Source organism: Silene latifolia, unplaced genomic scaffold (genome assembly GCF_048544455.1).
Source record: "Silene latifolia isolate original U9 population unplaced genomic scaffold, ASM4854445v1 scaffold_239, whole genome shotgun sequence".
Classification (NCBI taxonomy): Eukaryota; Viridiplantae; Streptophyta; class Magnoliopsida; order Caryophyllales; family Caryophyllaceae; genus Silene; species Silene latifolia.
This window is the reverse complement of record NW_027413188.1, coordinates 29,561-44,340: the sequence shown is the minus strand read 5'-3', so window position 1 is coordinate 44,340 and position 14,780 is coordinate 29,561.

Below are 14,780 nucleotides of genomic sequence, written 5' to 3'. Positions count from 1 at the left end.
GAGCCTTCAATGTTTGAGGCTTACATAGTGTTGCACTTCTCCTTGGGTTAAACACGAAAATGGGCCTCCAATCAACACATAAGACGGAATTTAGAAGACGTGGCAGCTACAGAGGCCGCAGGCTGCGGTGGGCACCGCAGGCTCCGGTAGTGGCAGCAGCCCGCGGTGCAGGTCTGATAGGTCTATTTTATATATAGTTTAACTCCCTATTTTAGCCCGGTTTTATTTGATTATTGCACTTCTATAAGTGTATTTGTGAGCTAATTCCGTGTTCTAGTTGTTTTTCTTGTATTCGTTGCAGTTTGTAGGGAAAGAAGCCTTTGGTAGCTTTTTATCGTCAAATTAGCAACCACCCAAGTTCACGAGGCTAATGAGAGCAAGTCTGGACCAAGGAGGGACGTCTTGAGAAGAATAGGGGCGTTTTGGGACGAATTGGAAATTCCGAGCATGAAGAAACCTACTTTGGTTTGTGTACAAGTAAAGAAATGAAGCCCAAGTGAAGTTAAGAGCATGCATTAGATCCCATTTGACCCCTAAGATGCATTAGTCAGACCTATGAATGAGCAAGCATTGAATTCCGCATCATCATTAAGCAAGTAGTTAAGACGGATTTAAGAGGAAAATTGAAATACCCACGACCCCGATCGGGGTGGGGTGTCCCTCATCGAGGTTGCCCCTCTTTAGTCATTTACTTTTCAGCTCCTTATTCCTATAAGGAGTGTTGAATCCGTCACTTAGATACATACACTTTTTTCATATGCTTTAGTCTTAGTTTTCGGAATAAAATTTAGATTTCCTTTAGCTTTCTTTAGTTGTTACAAACATTTCTTTAAACATTTCTTTAAGGCCGAGAGGTGGTTGTCTTTAAGCCTAAACATTAATAGTTATTAAGAATTTCTAGTTTGACATGAGCATTTACATATTTGCATGTGTGATCTGGAAAAGAGTTGTCCGTCACACATCCAATCAAACACATTTATATTCTCAACAAACAACTAGTTAGTGGTAAGTCGAGGTCGATCCATGGGACGGTGTGATTTGGTTTCTAAGTCTATCTATCTCAATTTATGCTAGTGTCACAATTGATTTGGGTTTGTAGTTGTGTTCTAGACTAATGCAAGCAATAAAGTAAAACAAGCAATAAAAGGAAGGATGTAAACAAATGATTAAAAGTACAAGGATATCATGGGTTCATAGGGGATTCATGAGAGTTGACCATACAAACATGTTCACAAAGTTGCAAGCAATTAATGTTGTAAAGGAACCGAGTTCGTTTATGTCTTACGGTTCTTAGGAAGAGTTGGGTCCCGGAGCCGAATCGATTAGATTGTACAACACCTACAAGTCGACTTACTTTCCTTCTAATCACTTATATGCATGGTCTAACAAGACTCGAGTTGGTTTATATCTTACAAGTCAAGTTGAGTAGATAAGAGATGGGTAAAAATGCAAGGATTCATAGGCTTAACATTTCATCAAACATAACATGTACATAGGTTGACATCACAACAAGCAAGCAATTTAATTATGAAAACATATTAGATTAAGCATGATTAATCCCCATATTTGTTTCCCCAAATTATCCACTAATCCTAATTTAGTAATTACTCACTCATTATCATGGAGAACATGTCATTAATGATGTCAATCATTACAACAAGTGTAAACATGATAAGAGAATGAGGAAATAAACAATAAAGAGTAAAGGGTAAAAGAGTTATACCAAACTTGAGATGATTCCAAATAATAAAGCAAAGAATAAAAGAAGAGAACTTGATTGATTGATGAAGGGTTGTCAATCTTTCAATAATAACCAAATAATCTTCAATTACCCAAAAGTAATAAACTTGAACAATAATTAAGGAGAGATTAATGTGAAATTTGTGGAAAGATTAAAGAGTAATCTAATCTAATCTAATCCTAATCTATTCTAAGAGGATTTTCTAATGTGGAAGCCCCCTTTTGATTATCATCAAATGGGGTATATATAGTAGTGCCTCATTAGGTTAACTAAGGCTAAATTAGTAATTAACAATTCTAAGTTCTAAGTAGGGAAATGCAAGTATTTTGAAGAGATGAGCATTCTTGCTGAAGACGCCATGGTCCGCTCGTACACAAGGGTAGCACGCTCGGATTCTGGGCAGGGTAGGACGAGCGGCTGAAGGTCGGGACGCTCGGATTGTTGGGGCATAGGACGAGCGTCTTGAAGCTTTGAACGCTCGGATTGCTGTTCAGAGTGCTTCCTCTCGCATACTTCTTATTATTGCAATGTTGGTCTTTAGTTCTTGCCTCTTCTTACACACTCGTTCAACCAAGATCGTCAATGTCCTTCCAAATAAGCTCAAGAGACGGGAATTTCCGCCTAATTGTCTCCTTTCCTACGAAACAAGCACAAGGCGATATGAAAGCAAAATAGAAATCATTTGACGGATAAAATGGCTATGGAATGTTATAATAGTATGCAAAATAGGCTCAATTAGGGGACTAAATGTACGCAAATATGGGTCACATCAAATATCCCCAAACCGAACCTTTACTCGTCCCGAGTAAAGAGGTGACAAAAACTAGGACCCTTATTCAAACTAACCTACTAATATAGCCGATGTGAGACAATTAGCGGGTCTCACTCCGCCCCTTCAACTCACAACAAGACAACCATGAAGTAGGTTGCCTTCTTGCAAGGCAAGGTGGGTCTTGCCAAAATGGCGACACATCCAAGCATTAAAGCACACAAAATCAAGTAATGGATGCATCTACAAAACAATAGCCACTTTCCTCATCTAAGTGGCGGAAATTATCTAAAGGGGAAGCAATCTAAGGATACACATTCCATTATAGATATGGTTTCTTAAAAATACTAAGCCTAGAAGGATACTGTAATACCCCGTAATTATAAAGGTTGATAAGTGAATAATTTATGTGATTCAAATAATTAATTAATTAGTAATAATCGTATTTATGTAATAATTGTGAGTAAGACGGAATAATTTAATAAAATAAGAATAATATAATAAAATAAGAATTTAGGTCGGAAAGGTGCTATGAGCCATGTGGACCTCGGATACGTACTCGGATTTCCGAGTAGTAATATAATAATTATAGTTATAGTAATAATAATAAAAAAAATAATAGTAATACCAATATTAATAGTAGAATACATATTATTTATTAGTAAGTTTCCTAATTAGGAAATACATGTCCTTAACCTAGCCTATAAATACAAATTAATGGTGTCTAACCTAGTTTATATATTCATCAAATCTGAAAATAATTCACAAAAGAGAGAGAATAAGAAGGTGAATAGCAAGGAAGTTATCGTCTTTTATTATCGTCTCAAGGTAAGAACGTCTTATTATATAATATATTGATTTTTGTAACAATTATAATACACACCCTAGATACCCGTATGAATTGCCTTGACCATGACCTCAACCCATGCAGCAGGAGCCACTGACCAGGGCACCTCACCTCAACAGACAGTCCAAAGCAACACCACACCCATCTCAGAAACCAGTCAAGCTGAGCTAAGTTTAGTGGCCAATAAGTATGAGTACAAGCCCAACCACCAGCTGCCACCATGGCCAGCTGGTTGGTCACTGAATTAGGCTCAGAAAAGTCCTAGGGGTCCAAGGGAAAATCACAATGCAAGTCCTAGAAATCCAAGTCTGGACAGAATCTGAAGAAATGACAAACAACAAAAGCAACCTTTCCATTTCTGGCTAAACCATGAGGAAAAAGCACTCAAAGAACTTTTGGCTTGTCTTCCCATATACCAGATACAACCTAGAGCCAATTTTAATACCAAGGACTCAATCATTTCATCCTCAAGTGCCTACATTCAACGAAAAAGCCAGCAATGCAAAGCAAAGGACCACAACTCACTATCACACTGCATTTCTCTTTTGTTTTCATTCCAATTTACAATTAAGAGCTTTTAAACCGTTGTAATATTGTACTTGGACTCTTACCAGCATGTGAGGAGGGATCCTGACCCTTGGATGTAGTTTCCTTTCAAGTTTGTAACCTAAAAAGGCCTATATAAGGACCTCAACTCAGATCGTTGTAACACAGTTGATTTATGAATGAAACCCGAGATTTCTCTCAAATTTAAACCTCTTAATCTTGTGCTTAGTCTGTAGATTAGAGTCGGGCTTGATAATAACCTGTGCTTAGACTGTGGTTATTGATTAAGTACCTGTTAGTAGAGTATAAACTTTCTGTCTTTGAGACTGTGGTTAGTTTAGCTTTCTTTTTGTTTCAATTGAGTCTTTCTGTGTCAATCTGTGGAATCTCTTAACTCTAACACCCCAAATTATTAGCTTAATTCCCTGTGAGTATTCTGTGGGTTTTCCAGTTGATAATTATATCCAAGGTTCCCTCCTTTCAATCACTATCCCAGAATTGTCTCAATTACAGATCCTTTGTGTCTATCGATCGATTCGATTGAGTCTTAAAATTACTTTGAGTCCTCTAAAAATCCTGGAGTTTTGCTCAGAATTAAGTTCTTATATCAAAGTAATTTACTGCCAAGTTTCATGATTTTAGGAGGTCAATTCATAATTTTATTAATTAGCACAAGTTTATTGCATTCTGAGAAACTGTTTTGGGTTTCTTTGGTTTGTTTGTTGTATTTGTCTAAACCCTTGGACATTACACTGCAAATTGGTATATAAGAGCAAGGTTTTAACACGATTCCATCTTGTGTTAGTCTTGGGAAGGAAAGTGAGTTCATTTTTACCCTAACTACAACAAAACTACAAAAATAACCCATGAGTGAAGAGAGATTTACTTGGTATTGAGACCGGGGTGGATCGGAGATAGGGAAGAATCAATGAACTGGTAAATATTGTCAACACTCTTGCAGAAGGAGTTCCTAACAGGCCACCCTACGAGGCGGAGGCGGGGGTAGAGGCTTTATTGGAGCAGGAAGAGGACAACAATACCACCAGGAACATGGAGAAGACATGTCGATATCTTGATGAATCTATGGCAGAGGGCATCTACATGGAAAGAGACAAAGATATAAAGGTAGAAATTCCTGATTTCCATGGTAGTTTAAACCACAAGATTTGTTAGACTGGATTAGAACTGTTGAGAGAGTCTTTGAATTTAAGGGATATACTTGACAGAAAGCTTTCAAAGTTTCTATCCTTAAATTCAAAGGTTATGCCTCACTTTGGTATGAAACCCTGAAAAGCCAGAGAATGAGAGAAGGCAAGGAACCCATTAAATCTTGGCTAAAACTTAAAAAGAAATTGAAGGATAAGTTTATAGCTAAAGATTACACACAGGATATGTTTATCAAGTTAACCCAGCTAAAACAAGACCAACAATCTGTTGAGTCTTATCTTAGGAGCTTTGAACAACTTACCTGCAATGTGAGATTACTTGAAAAGCCCGAACAAAAATTGCTAGGTTTGTTGAGGGCTTAGATCCTAAGATTGCTATAAGAGTTAGAATACAACAAGTCTGGTCCTTTGATGAGGCAATCAACCTGGCATTGAGGATTGAAAAGATGGGAAAAGCCAAGGTCACTGCTTCAAAACCCCTTACCAGATCCACTTTCAAACCTTTTTCTGGGGTTAGGATTGGAGAAACTCCAAAACTTGCAACCCTACCAACACCAGACAAGGGGAAGAGTCATGTGAATCCTAGAACCAACACACCTGTGACTGATGGGAAAATTAAATGCTTCCAGTGCCAAGGGTATGGCCATTTTAGGAAGGACTGTCCTTCTAAGAGAACCTTGACAGCAATGGAAGTAGAACAGTGGGAGAGGGAAGGTTTGGTTCAGTATGAGGAGGATGAGACCCTGATAATGGAGGAGGTGGAGACTGAAGGAGAACCAGAACAAGATGCAGTTGTGGCCCCCCCTGATACAGGTCACAACTTAGTCTTGTGGAGGGTCATGCATTCCCAACACTCACCTCTGGAAGCTGATCAAAGATCCCGATATTTAGAACCGATGCACGATCCGGGGAGGGTTTGTAACCTAATCATAGATGGGGGAAGTTGTACAAATGTGGCATCAAATGCCATGGTTAGCAAACTCAACCTGACAACTCAAGAGCACCCAAACCCTTACAAGTTGAGATGGTTGAACAAGGGAGCAGAAGTAAGGGTGGACAAACAATGCTTGGTTCCATTTTCTATTGGGAAGGTGTATAAAGATGAAGTCCTGTGTGACATTGTCCCAATGGACGCCTGCCACCTACTCCTGGGGAGGCCATGGGAGTATGACAGGAATACCACTCACCATGGGAAGGATAACATCTATAGTTTCAAGCATGAAGGCAAGAAGGTCACCCTGACCCCATTACCACCCAACCAGAGAAACTATGGAGGTCCAAGTATGCCAGAGGAGGGCAATGGTGTGCTATTCCTTTCTGAAGCAGCCATGATCAAAGAAATGAAGCAAGAACAACTTGTCTGGGTGTTACTATCCAAGGAAGTAAGCAAGGAAGGGAGTCCTGAGATGCCTGCTGAAGTTAGGCCATTAATTCAGAGGTATAAGGAAGTATTTCCAAAAGAGTTGCCTAGTGGGTTGCCACCATTGAGAGGCATTGAGCACCACATAGACCTTGTTCCAGGCTCAGTGCTTCCCAACAGGCCAGCTTATAGAAGTGATCCAGCTGCTACCAAAGAATTACAAAGCCAAATTGAGGAACTTATGAGCAAAGGATTTGTCGGGAATCACCCATCCTTGTGCGAGTCCCTGCTCTACTTGTTCCAAAGAAAGATGGAACATGGAGGATGTGTACTGACAGCTGGGCCATTAACAACATCACTGTCAAGTACAGGTTCCCAATACCAAGGTTGGATGACATGCTAGATGAGCTCAGTGGTGCCATGATATTTTCTAAGATTGATCTCAGGCAAGGGTGCCATCAAGTCAGGATAAGGGAAGGAGATGAGTGGAAGACTGCCTTCAAAACTAAACATGGACTATATGAGTGGCTTGTGATGCCATTTGGTCTTTCTAATGCACCAAGCACCTTTATGAGACCGATGACTGAGGTGCTAAGGCCATGTTTAGGCAAATTTGCGATGGTCTACTTTGATGATATCTTGGTTTACAAAGCAGCGATAAAAAAGAGAACACCTGAAACATCTTGAAGCTGTGTTCAGGATCCTCAGGGAACAAAAGCTATTTGGCAAACTGGAAAAATGCACTTTTATGGTTGAAGAAGTGGCATTCCTAGGGTACATTGTCTCTGGGAGGGGAATTACGATTGATCGGGACAAAGTTGCGCCATTCAATCATGGCCTACTCCTAAAACAATCACTGAGGTGAGGGGGTTCCATGGATTGGCCTCCTTTTATAGGAGATTTATCAAGAACTTCAGTTCAGTTGTTGCTCCAATTACTGAGTGTATGAAGAAAGGAGAGTTCCACTGGACTGAGAGTGCTCAGCAGTCCTTTGAAAGGATTAAGAAATTGATGTGTGAGACTCCTATTCTGAAATTGCCAGACTTTGATCAACTCTTTGAAGTAGAGTGTGATGCCAGTGGGGTAGGCATTGGTGCAGTCCTGATCCAAGCTCAGAAACCTGTAGCTTACTTCAGTGAGAAATTGAATGGAGCTAAATTAAAGTATTCTACCTATGACAAGGAATTTTATGCAATTATCAGGGCAGTCATGCATTGGAGTCACTATTTGAAGCCAAAGCCATTTGTGTTACACTCTGATCATGAAGCTTTGAAGTATATAAATGGTCAACACAAATTGAGTCACAGGCATGCTAAGTGGGTGGAGTACTTGCAGTCATTCACTTTTTCCAGCAAGTATAAGGAAGGAAAACAAAATATAGTGGCAGATGCACTATCAAGGAGGCACTCCTTACTGTCAGCTATGGGAACCAGGGTCCTTGGTTTTGAGTTCATGAAAGAGATGTACAAGGAAGACCCTGACTTCTCTGAGGAGTGGATCACACAGTTTGAAGGGATTAGGGTTCCAGGGAACAAATACTTGCTGCAAGATGGGTTTCTATTCCAAGGGAACAAGCTCTGTGTTCCAAGGGGTTCCTACAGGGACCTCCTAATCAGGGAAGTCCATTCAGGAGGCTTAGGAGGGCATTTTGGTGTTCAAAAGACACTGGACATACTACAAGAACAGTTCTATTGGCCAAAAATGATGGGGGATGTCCAAAATGTTCTCAGGAGATGTTCAGTATGTCAAATGGCTAAGAGTTCCTTCCAAACTGGTCCATATATCCCATTACCAGTACCAAGTAAGCCATGGGAGGATGTGAGCATGGATTTTATTGTTGCATTGCCAAGGACACAGAGAGAAAGGATTCAATCATGGTTGTTGTTGACAGTTCATAAAATGGCCCATTTTATTTAGCTTGCAAGAAGACAGAAGATGCTTTGCCAGTGTTCTTTGAGCTATACCTGAAAGAAATTGTGAGGCTTCATGGAGTTCCAAAGACAATTGTTTCAGATAGAGATACAAAGTTCATGAGTTACTTTTGGAAAACTCTATGGAAGTGCTCAAAACCAAATGTTGTTCAAGTACATCTCACCATCCCCAAACAGATGGCCAAACTGAGGTCACCAACAAAACCTTGGGTAGGATTCGGAGATGTCTTGTAAACAAGAGTCTAAAAGATTGGGACATCAAATTAGCAGCAGCAAAATTTGCCTTCAACAGATCACCATCAACTGCTACTGGACATAGTCCTTTTGAGGTTGTCTATGGGATTAATCCCCTAATGCCTGTAGACTTATCCTCTGTGCCAAGAAATGGGGTGAATCATGATGCTAAAGCCAGGGCAGAGCAACTCCTGAAACTCCATGAAACTGTGAAAAGGGAGATTGAGAAGACCAATGAGAAATACATGAAACAGTCCAAGGTACATCAGAAAAGAAAGGAGTTTGTTCCAGGGGATTTAGTCTGGGTTCATTTAAGAAAAGAGAGGTTTCCATCAAGAAGAAAGAACAAGTTGATGCCAAGAGCTGATGGCCCCTTTGAAATTGTTGAGAGGATTGGTCCAAATGCCTACAAAGTGGATCTACCAGGAGAGTATGAGGTGCATGGCACTTTTAATGTGGGTGACCTAAGTCCATATTATGATGATGCTGAGGGGGAGGAGTCACCAGGCTTGAGGACAAGCCCTGTTCAACCAGGGAGGTTGCAGCAGGAGCCACCGACCAGGGCACCTCACCTCAACAGACAACAAAAGCAACCTTTCCATTTCCTCTCCAAAGCAACACCACACCCATCTCGAAACCAAGTCAATCATTTCGTCAAGCCGAGCTAAGTTTAGTGGCCAATAAGTATGAGTACAAGCCCAACCACCAGCTGCCACCATGGCCAGCTGGTTGGTCACTGAATTAGGCTCAGAAAAGTCCTAGGGGTCCAAGGAAGAATCACAATGCAAGTCCTAGAAATCCAAGTCGGATAACTTAATCAGATTAAGTGCAAGAAATGACAAACAACAAAAGCAACCTTTCCATTTCTGGCTAAACCATGAGGAAAAAGCACTCAAAGAACTTTTGGCTTGTCTTCCCATATACCAGATACAACCTAGAGCCAATTTTAATACCAAGGACTCAATCATTTCGTCCTCAAGTGCCTACATTCAACAGAATAGCCAGCAATGCAAAGAAAGGACCACAACTTGGTAATGTTAGGGCTCACTTTGCTTGTCACCGCATTTCTCTTTTGTTTTCATTCCAGTTTACAATTAAGAGCTTTTAAACCGTTGTAATATTGTACTTGGACTCTTACCAGCATATGAGGAGGGATCCCGACCCTTGGATGTAGTTTCCTTTCAAGTTTGTAACCTAAAAAGGCCTATATAAGGACCTCAACTCGGATTGTTGTAACACAAAGTTATGCGTGATTTATGAATGAAACCCGAGATTTCTCTCAAATTTAAACCTCTTAATCTTGTGCTTAGTCTGTAGATTAGAGTCGGGCTTGATAATAACCTGTGCTTAGACTGTGGTTATTGATTAAGTACCTGTTAGTAGAGTATAAACTTTCCCCGCCTCTTTGAGGGTAAATATGAGACCGGGTTAGTTTAGCTTTGTTGTGTGATTATTTTTTTGTTTCAATTGAGTCTTTCTGTGTCAATCTGTGAAATCTCTTAACTCTAACACCCCAAATTATTAGCTTAATTCCCTGTGAGTATTCTTTGGGTTTTCCAGTTGATAATTATATCCAAGGTTCCCTCCTTTCAATCAATATCCCAGAATTGTCTCAATTACAGTCCTTTGTGTCTATCGAACCGATTCGATTGAGTCTTAAAATTACTTTGAGTCCTCTAAAAATCCTGGAGTTTTGCTCAGAATTAAGTTCTTATATCAAAGTAATTTACTGCCAAGTTTCATGATTTTAGGAGGTCAATTCATAATTTTATTAATTAGCACAAGTTTATTGCATTCCTGAGAAACTGTTTTGGGTTTGCTGGTTTGTTTGTTGTATTTGTCTAAACCCTTGGACATTACACTGCAACCCAAGACCACAATGACTGACCCCGGACTTATTTTGACCACCGTTGACCGCTGGGGTTAGGGTTTAATAGGGTGATTGTTGTGGTTGCGGTTTCGGTGGCAACCAAGGGTTATACACGGGTTTAGACCTTGCCTCGCCTGTTTTAATACCAAACCTGGGTTGGGGTTGGTCCGTGGTGGTGCGTCTACCTCGGTGGGTAGTCGGGGACTGTCAAGCTGGTGGTTTGCGTGGTGGTGGCCGGAAATTCGAAGGGTGTCGAGTTGTTGCTTGGTAATGTTAAGGCTGCGGTTTGCTTGTGTTTTGGTAGTGTCGCAGGTGCGGTTTTGGGCTGCTGCACCACCGTGTCTTGGCATGTTGAGGTGGTAGTCCACGGTGGTGGAGCTTGGGTTGTATTGATGTCGAGCATTGAGGGCGAGTGGTAGTACTCTGTTTTAGCACCGTCTCGGCGAAGGTTCATGGTTGTTGGCTGGGTTGTGTTGTATGGTGTCGGGGTCGATGGTTGCTGTTTTTGTCGTGTTGGTGGGCTCGTTTGGGAGTGTCATTGGTGCTAGGTTGGTGTGATGGTGGCTCACGGCGGTGGTGAGTGAGTGGTGGTGTTGGTGTCGTGTGGTGTGCTTTGTGTGCGTTCTTCAATGTTAGTGTTGTTGTTTTTGGTAGTTCGCCGATTGTTGTTGAGACGGTTGCAGGGGGGTGTCGGGTGAAGGTGGTCCTGGTCAGGGGGCCATCGTGGCTAGGTGGTTCACGGTGAAGCTCGTGCAAGGAGGGCGCTGCCGAGAGGGTGTGTATGTGTGTCTCATTAAGTCATGTTCGGGTTTGTTGTTTTATCAGTTAGAGTCTTAGTTAAGTTAGTTAGGAGTGTGTTAGTTTGCGAGGGAGTGAGTTTTGATTTTATGAGTTTTTTATGCGTTAATTAGTTTTATCAATTAGTTTTAGTTATGGGTCGGGATTTAAGTTGGGTTTGAGACGGTATAATTAATATAACTAGTTTATAATTGGTTTAATTATTTTATAATTTGTTTAGCTAGTAATTGTGAATTATTATTTGTATTAGGTGACGGTGTTATTGAGGAACTTTATTTGTTGATTGGATTGCATTATTGGAGTGCGTAATTGGAGTATTTGCTTGTGAGGTAGGATAATTACTCAACTCGTTTTCTTTTGTGGGATTGACTGGATGCGTAAATTATTATTGTTGGATTATTGTGGTTGTTTATTATTGGATTGGATATTCGTATTGGCATACTATTTTATCGGTTATCCTCAGTCTCGGACTAAGACGACATTTGTGTTTATATTGCGGGACATGAAATTGTTATGAGATTATCCTCAGTCTCGGACTGGGACGACAATGAATTATGAGATTATCCTCAGTCTCGGACTGGGAAGACATTTGTGTTTATCCCCGGGCCAGGAGTTGGCGGGACGACGGTGTGGTGGAGCCTCGGTCAGGAACCGGGACGACTAGGGTAAATATGATGGAGAAATGGTGGTGGTATTTATTCCACGTGCTTACATCTATTAAGTTTGTATATTTAATGTTGTGTGATTATCCTACTCAACCTCGTGGTTGACAGTGTATTCGTGAACACCTGTGATGAACCATAATGGGAACAGATTTGACAGGTAGTAAAGATTAGCTGACTTGGAAGCATTGGGATGTGAGCTCGACTTGGACCATAGTTGCTGTCTAGATCACTTAGTTGACTTATACAACTTTATTTATGTAATTTCCGCTGCGTAGTAAATTGTAATGTTAAGGTTTAAATTTAATCGGTTGGCAATGTAATAAGATCGTTACTTCAGTTAAAGTTATTAAAGTACTTTGGTTTGTTTTAATTTGTATCATTTACCTCGGGCAACCGAGATGGTAACAGTCCTATTATTTATTGGGAATGTCTTGCTAAAGGCTCCTAAATAAATGGGGTGTTAATTAATGAGATACTTCGATAAATCACCTCCAAGTTTGGTCAAGCTAGGGTACCTTTGTCCTCAATTGTTAAATGCTTTTGTCAAAAATAGACTCTCTATGGCGTTAGAAACACTGGAGGATCGCGGAATTCCCCTTCTTGCCTAGACAAGAAGAAGGGTCGTCCCCTCTCTACCATGCACAAAAGTGGATACGATGGAAAAGGGATCAATAGAATTTTGAGTTCATGTGGGAGTTTGCTTTTGTTGTTGTTTTTCCCCCCAATTTCTGGCATTTGACTTTTTGAGAACATTTCTTTTGCCATTTCTTTGATGTTTGACATTTTCAACACTTGACAACTTTCAACTTTTTGCATTTTCTTTTGAACATTTTCAAAGTCACCCCATTTGTAACGAGGGTGCCTTATATTTGAAGCGTAGGAGTCTATTTTTGCTCCCCTTTTCTTTTGATGCAATTTTGCAAACTTTTTGACAATTCATTTCACTTCTTGAACTCAAATTTGAATAATTTTGTGCCCATTCCCTTTGATGACAAAATATATGGTAGAACATGGATGAATGATGGTTGCATGGTTTCAAGGGTCCTTGGAATAAACGGTAGCTAAGGAGTTATCACACCATAAGGTACTCTTGACTAGGCCTTAATCCATGGGTCAAAGGATACTAATATGACACATCCTAGGGTGTTTTACAAGTATTCTAACAAGCAAAGTCTTAAGAAGAAAAAGCATCTACTAGGGCCTATATATACTTGTCAAGCTTCCCAAATAGACAACTACAAATCCAGGCAACTACAACGCCCCTTTAACAACGATTATTCACGAAAATCACAATAGACGTTGTAGAATGTATGGCGCGAATTTTACTAAAATCAATTACAACGGGTATGGTTATAAAAACCGTTGTTATTAGTTTTAACAACGGGTCACACATGCACAACCATTATTAATAATTTGGCGCAAAATTGGCGCAAAGTTAGTGAAAAGTAATCACAACGGTTATTTTTGAAACCCGTTATTAAAACTTATTTAACAACGGGTGTTTTTTACAACCGTTGTTAAAACATATTTCACAACGGTTGTTGTTTAATAACCGTTGTCAATACCTTCCATACTATAAACCACACAAAGCACAAAGTTTCAAACCCACAAAACAAACAACCCTTAATACACAAACACAAACACAGATCAAATTCAACAAACAATAAAACCAAATAAATTGTTGGAAACCATAGAATGTTTTGTCTTCAACATAAAGACATTTTCTCTCAGTTCCATGGAAAACATGCTATATCATGAGTGACTTGTCAATTGGACCTCACCTTGATTTGAACACAAACACAAAACACACACTCTCTTTCTCTCTTTCTCTCTTTTCTCATCGTCGCTTTATCTTCTCGCCACTCACTAACGGTTTATTATCAAACATGGTTGATTTCATCGTCTATTACGTTCCAAACTCTATTTATCAAAAATCTCATTTTCATTGTTAGTTTCATCGTCATTATTTTCTTTTTCTATTTATTTCTTTTGCATGTATGTGTTTTTATCGACCATTATGTTATTTGTTTAAGTATTGTTCGCATAATTAGTTAGTAAAAAATGAAGAAGCAAGATGAAGAAGCAAGATAAACATAATTAATATATATATATATATATATATATATATATATATATATATATATATATATATATATATATATATATTTATAAATACATAAATTAAAAAAAAATTAAAAAAATAATTACATATATAAAAATGCAATTCTTATATTTTCATAGAGGATCTTATTCCGCTCTATCGTATCCGTCCTCTCCTCCTTGGCTATTTGGAGGTTCCGTTCAGCATTGCTATATCGTCATATAGCCGCAATCTGCTTTCTCTCCGTCAAGCCATCTTCTTTCGCGTGCTTCGATGCGGATCGAGCATCCGCAAGGTAGCTCCTGAAACTTTCCTCAATATGGAGGAACCGGCGGATGAAGATGTTGTTGTTCTCGATCATGGTAAGAGTCTTAAGGATGAAATCATTCATTTTGTTGGAGTTTTTGGAGTTTGTTTTGAAAGATTAAGTAGAGTTTGTTTTAGCGGTTAGGGTTTGGAGATGAATATATTGAGATAATGGAAATGTTAGTTGAGATAATGCAATGTATTTATACTAAGCAATGTGTGGGTTGAGTTGTTTTTTAATTAATATATATGTTAGGAAGTTGTGCCATAATCATCATCATATCTCTCAATGTTTGCTTCAAATCTTATTATACTAACCCTTCTCATTCCATATTATCCGTTCATATGTACAAAGTGATGTCGGTAATAATGCATGCATCGAAATTCTAACGGGCCGTAATTATGCATGCATCTAGTAATATTTAATTTAATTTTTTTTTTATTTT